The 6,627-nt window shown below is 34.9% G+C and overlaps 1 protein-coding gene across 1 annotated transcript in view; it reads left to right on the top strand.

The window, feature by feature from the left end:
• Window positions 1-467: 467 nt before the first annotated feature.
• The window catches only part of LOC106466138 (zinc finger MIZ domain-containing protein 1-like), a gene marked incomplete at its 3' end in the record, with an annotated part of 200,929 nt that continues 194,769 nt past the window's right edge, over window positions 468-6,627 (top strand). The window contains exon 1 of the mRNA XM_013926382.2: window positions 468-942. The remainder of the gene's footprint in view (window positions 943-6,627) is intronic.

The following is a 6,627-nucleotide window of genomic DNA, read 5'->3' on the forward strand; positions in this document are numbered from 1 at the left end:
GGTCGAACGTATTAATTAACTTAAAATAAATCACCACAACCTAGTGGACACTGGGTACATTTTATATCATAATCATCAAATTGTTCTGCTTTTCCATAGGAGAATCCACCAGTTAGACACGTATTAGCTTGCGTTAGGGTAGAGCACGAAGAATAATTCTCACGATTAGTTCCAGTTAGAAACAGACCTTTTAATGCGGAGAGATACCTCGTCATTGACCCATAAGCTTGTTCTCATCAGCTCCAAAGAACTGTTTAGCTGTAAATAGGAGAGGTCTAATCCTGTATGGTACTTCTGTGATAATCAGGGATCGTATAGACACTTCGTACCTGCGGTTAGTTACCCATAAAAACTAAGAAGGTCAAAAATTTCACCGAAAATTAATCATGACACGCCCGATCCACCGCCAATTGGTCGTTGTTGCTGTCACTCAAGCTTGTGTTGCTAACGGATTTATCCGTCACGGGGAAAATCGACATGGCTCGAGCTCAAGCACTGAAGGACGCCACTTGTGACGGAAAACCTTACTTTGTCTCATCGCGGTGTTACTGCTGTTTTGTTATTTTTTGTTTGTTTATGTCGAAAAGGAGTACATGTGTCAACGGTTATAACTCACGAGTATTTTTGTAGCAACGTTTGTACTCGACGACGACACTGTAAGCTCACGAAGATAAAAATGTTTGCTTGAAATGTTGAAGTATTAGTTATAAAAGATTACGGTGTAGTACCGATCCTGTACTGTAAGCTAATGCTAGTAGAAATAGAGTTGAGGAATAGGTAACACGTGTGTCTTACGTGCTAATACATAGTCACTGAGTTTCAAACAAAAGTAAAACAAATACAGTTGCTTAATTGTGTTAGCTAACTACTATAATTTATAAAATGCATTGGTTACATCAGCACTGAACGAAGGCTTTCAATCAAAATACTCGAGACTAAGAGGTAAGTGTTTAGTTATGTAAGTTTCACTTCTTGTTATGTGGTAGCTGAAAGTTTAGCACTGACACGAAAGTAATGGTGAACGTAACAGAAAATGTTTCTCAAACACCAAACGTTGAACTAATCATTTTAATAAAGCCCGTAATAGATTAACGTTTATAGTTGTAAAAGTAACATTATTTGTAATTCTATTGAACTTAAGACCCTAATGTAAGATTTGAACAAACAACAATTCTAAAATATCATATTTTTGAAATAATTATTCATGTTATTTTTAAAATATGACAACTTAGATTTATTTCTTTAACCTATCAGTCATATTAACAACTTTCTATTGTTTTGCAATCTACTCTTTAACACCGTAAACCTCGGGAACTACTAACTCGTGTCACGTGCTTCTTTTTAGATCTTCATTTTTGATTCATTGTCGAGAGGGCGCTGTGCCACTCTCGCTTCATAACCCTGTATAAAATATCGATAGTCAACCGGAAATTTGCGCTGATAAAATGAAAGAGATAAACTAGTATCGTTAGCGTGATGTGACACGGTTTTTGTTGTTGCTCCGAGTAAATAATAGTCGAAGATAAGAAAAAAGTACTTTGTTTAAATAAACAAAATATTACTTATTGATACTTTCGATACAATATTTGCAGTAGACACTGGGTACGGAAAGAGTAGTGAACAGAAATTTGTAGTTTTAAACTTAAAGATTTGGGCTTAATTAATTAATATATGTAAAAAGTAGTGAAAGGAATCTGTAGTCTTAATGCTTTGTGCTCAATGTATGGAAAGAGTAGTGAACAGAAATATTTAGTTTAAGGGTTTGAGTGCAATGTATGGAAAGAGTAGTGAACGGAATGTGTAATCTTAAGGCTTTGAGCTCAACTTATGGAGAGAGTAGTGAACAAAATCTTTAGTTTTAAGGCTTTGAGTTCAATTATTGTAGAGAGTAGTGAATATAATCTGTAGTCTTAATGCTTTGAACTCAATGTATGGAAAGACTAGTGAACAGAAATCTTTGTTTTAAGGCTTTGAGTTCAATGAGTGGAAAGAGTAGTGAACAGAAATCTTTAGCTTTAAGGCTTTGAGCTCAGTGTACGAAAAGAATAGTGAAAAGAATCTTTAGTCTTAAGGCTTTGAGCTCAATGTATGGAAAGACTGGTGAACAGAAATCTTTGTTTTAAGGCTTTGAGTTCAATGAGTGGAAAGAGTAGTGAACAGAAATCGTTAGTTTTAAGGCTTTGAGTTCAATCTGTACAAAATATACTGTCTATCATGTCTTTGAGATTACTTCAGATTCTGGAAACAAGCAACATTACACTCACACGTAGGCTCTCCACAATGTTACATTTTACCGCACATAATGTCATACAGGATAGATATAAAAATACACAAAAGGCAAAAAATACGCAAAAATTATATGAAAATCATCGCTAAGCGTTCACAGTTAAGAAAAAAAAACGCAATATGTAAAGGATAATAAGCGATCGGGTTATTTTAAGAACAAATATATAATTAAAGAAACTTCCCGTAAATAATGTAATAGTATACCATTTCTTTCCTTTACTAGTAGCAGCTTTTATTTCAATTGTTCCTGTGAAATACTTAAACCCACTTTTCAGCAAACCTATAATACAGGACGAAATATTCTTCATTTAACCTCAATTGAAGCTCATAGAATTCTTCCCTGCTTTTTCCCTGTTTGACCGGTTGACAACAGCGCCAATTAATTACGTCAATATATCGTTTTGTTTCCCCTATTTATCCCATTTCTCTGCTTTTCTTTCTTCTATTTTCTTCCCATTTTTTCTACTCATTTATTCCCCATTCCTCTTTTACTCTACGACCCACAATTACTCCCAAATGTTCAAAAATATTCCCCTTACTTTTTGGACACTTATTCAGAAGAATATGTATCCCCGCCACTACAACGTCTTCCAACTTGTTCGCAAGTTTTCGGTTCTTTGTAGATAAAGCCTCCCCCCCCCCCAGTGGCGCAGCGGTATATCTGCAGACTTACAACGCTATAATCCGGGTTTCGATACCCGTGGTGGGCAGAGCACAGATAGCCCATTGTGTAGCTTTGTGCTTAATTACAAACACACAAACAATTCTAGATAAATACTGTGAAATACTGTCTTCTTCAATCTTGGTTACACACCGTTCACTAACGAGTAGGTCCACTTATTGCATTGCATTGAGATATATCGTTTGCACCTGAGATACAACCGAGTGTACAGAATTGCTAAATCGTGTAAAAATCACATATATTCTATATAATTAGCAGGATTAGTTAAAATATTGATGGCATATTTTGTATTCATTTTTTTATTTGTGAATCAAATGTTATTATGAACTCTGTTACCAAAGAGTCACAGACCCCACAAACCATTTTGATGTAGTAAATAACTGAGAAAATAATTTGATTAACAAGTGACCCCAACGGTTAAGGTATTGAGACCAATATTTTACAAATGTGGTCAGGTAGAGAAAACATTCGTGACCCAAGTTATAGTGATCGTAAATTAATTTGCTGTTTTCCTAAAATTTTGTCATGCTACTAATTTTCTTTGTGTGTGTGTGTGTCAAGTTGAGACCAATACGTCTGGTTACTATTATATGTTTTAAAAAAATCTACGGAATAAAAAGTCCGATGATGTTTCCTTTTAAATAGTGGCTATCTAGATTACGCTGATAATGCGAGACTGACGGTCTGCACTTCAATACACCTTTCCGCTTTGCCTTTGGTCCCCTGCTGGACAACGATAAGTCTACGGATTTACAACGCTAAAATCATGGGTTCGATTCCACTCGGTGGACACAGCAGATAGCCCGATGTATTTTTACTATAAACACGCACACTATTTTTATTGTTTTATATTTTCAATCTATTAGACTTGTAGAAATATATTACATATAGACCGGGAAGGGGGAAGGGATGGGAAGCCGGTATATAATTTTCTCATAATTCGTGTTTATTTTACCTGATTAAAAATTGACTCTAGTGTTGTTGAGTAAAATGTTGATAGATGCCGAGTAAAGTATTACAGAAAGTATTTATAAAATGTTGTTTGCAAGATAACTTTATGTACAAATTATGCAGGCAATATAAGTGTAATTAATTATACGCCGAGGCAGATGAATGTATAAATAAGAAAGACGAGAAGATATAAAAATAAATGTAAATAATACATTGGTGTCCAAGACGACAAGCAAAAAAAAGGTGATTGTAACAATAAAATCGTGTATATTGTTATGAAAATAATTTAGTGGGGTATAATTAGAAAATGGTTTAGGCATGAACAAAGCTTGATAAAGCTAAAATATTTGATAGATGGCGTGATCAGTAAGATAGTTCAGAACTGATTTCGAGGAACGAAGAAAATGCGCCTTTCTGCAACTTAAAAACAGAAAATCCTGTAGCACAACCAAAACCATGTGAAGAAAAGACCACCCAAATGCAGCGTTTCCTTGGGGAGGGAGCATACAGTGAGTGATTAGTGTGACTTAGATAAAAGTAAGAAATTAGCAGAAACCGTTTCCACTTCGCGGTACAATATATTTAAGTCCTAAAGCATGTTATTTTTGTTATGAAGAAAATTCATTTTTCGTGTTTCTCATGTATGCGTTTTTGTTCGTGATGTGTTAAATTCCCCACCGAATGAACCGAGCTTCGAGTGTGCGGAGTAACAGAAGACAAACGGAAGTTCATTGACTTCCTCTTCTTTCTCTCACTCTCCTCTTTTTTTTGTGTCCAGTCTAGTCTAATTCACATATTCGAGTGTTTCTGTTGTGAAATCATATTTAAAATGGAGAATGGTTTACGTAATAAACATACACACACATATATATATATATATATATATATACAATAAAACTTAATGTTTATACTTTAGATATTTTGTTCCTCTTACTTTCATTTTTTTATTTTGTTTGTTTTTTAATTATGCACAAAGCTACACAAGGGCTATCTGTGCTCTGCCCACCACGGCATCGAAACCAGTCTCTATTATCCTTTAACCTTTATTTATGAATATAATGAGTGCAACTTGAGATCCATTTTTTAAAAACGCCCCCTAGTGGCACAGCGGAATGTCTGCGGACTTACAACGCTAGAATCCGGGTTTCGATACCCGTGATTGGCAGAGCACAGATAGCCCATTGTGTAGCTTTGTGCTTAATTACAAACAAACATTTTTAAAAAAAAATTATTGACCTTTTAATGACGTAGACGTTTGATCTAATTTTGATAGTATACCAAAAACAAAGATAGCTGTTAAATAGTGAAAAATTATATTTCACTTTTTCCGTATTTAACAGTTGTGTTTGAATTGCTCATATTTCGTTACTTATCGATGTAGTATCGCTGTTGATTCCGCAACACGTAATATATCCACTTGACGATGACAGATAAATCTAGCGAAATGTAGCGTTTTTTGTTTTTTTAATGGAAAATATGTTTCTAAAAAAATGATTACTTGCTTTATCCGATACCATGGAGTAAAATTCATTCTTAATTTATCATATATATATATAACATATTATTCTTACAGTTGCAGTTAGTCATATACAAAATGTTGCTTCAGGTAGCAATCACACAATATATATATATTATTTCTAACTCGCGATTATTTTCATTTACTATTCGGGTGATTCAGTTTCCAAGCAGCCTTCGTCCATGCAATAAAGAGTTTAAACACTTGAACAATTGAAACAAAAACATATTCATATGTTACCGCCGTGATGCATTGCTATTATTTACCTTTTAAAGCTGAAATAAAGTCTCAACATATTTCCAGCCAATCTTCAGTAGGTACGATCAATATTGAAACTAAAACTCGCAAGCACAGCTTGCGTGTTAGTCTCTTTAAGGCTCATTGTTGACTACTTAGAACTAATGGCATAGAGGGAAATGTTAAATATAGAATAAATGATAACACGAGCACGCACTATAGCAACTGAAAAATGTCAAGTTAGAAGGTAAGTCGGTAGAAGGTATAGGGAAGCGAAATATTTTTGTTTTTTCGTGTTTGTGAATTTGAAGAACTATTTCGTTGCACCCAAATGAATTTTCGTAATTGTTCTCAACTTTTATTAATAAGATTGTGCAAAAAAAGAAAAAGAAATTGTCCACATGATAAACTTATTTTACAACGGAAGCATAAGGTAACCCCCCCCCCCCATTTTAGGGATGACATCTGAAACTGTCGATTAATAAAACAATTATGAATATAGATAAAACAAAAAAGTCCAACTTACTGGATTTTTCTGAAAAACCCATCAGAACTATTGATGTTGTCTATTTGCGAGTTGATTTTTATCTGTTTGTGTATTTTATTATTTGTGGTTTAAGAACTATGCCGACCCATGATGTAGCTGTTTTGTATAGAAAACCCGCGGTGATTGATTGTTGGTGTTCTGAGAGTATAGAGGGCGCGCTTTAGTTCCTAGACTGGTTATAACCGACATCAAACACTGCCGCTCCACCGCCATCACAAGAAGAACAACAGTTTTAAACGCTCGCGCAGTCGCTATTCATGTATAGCAAAAACATCGTAGGCTGTGTGGGGCGGCAGGTGGGCCGCACAAGGCCAAAAGAGGGTAGGGAGGTTTTTAAATGATTAGTTTGTAAGGTGTGTTTTGAATTTTGCGCAAAGCTACACGACAGCTATCTGCGCTAGCCGTCCC

The sequence above is a fragment of the Limulus polyphemus genome, unplaced genomic scaffold (assembly GCF_000517525.1).
Source record: "Limulus polyphemus unplaced genomic scaffold, Limulus_polyphemus-2.1.2 Scaffold72, whole genome shotgun sequence".
NCBI lineage: Eukaryota > Metazoa > Arthropoda > Merostomata > Xiphosura > Limulidae > Limulus > Limulus polyphemus.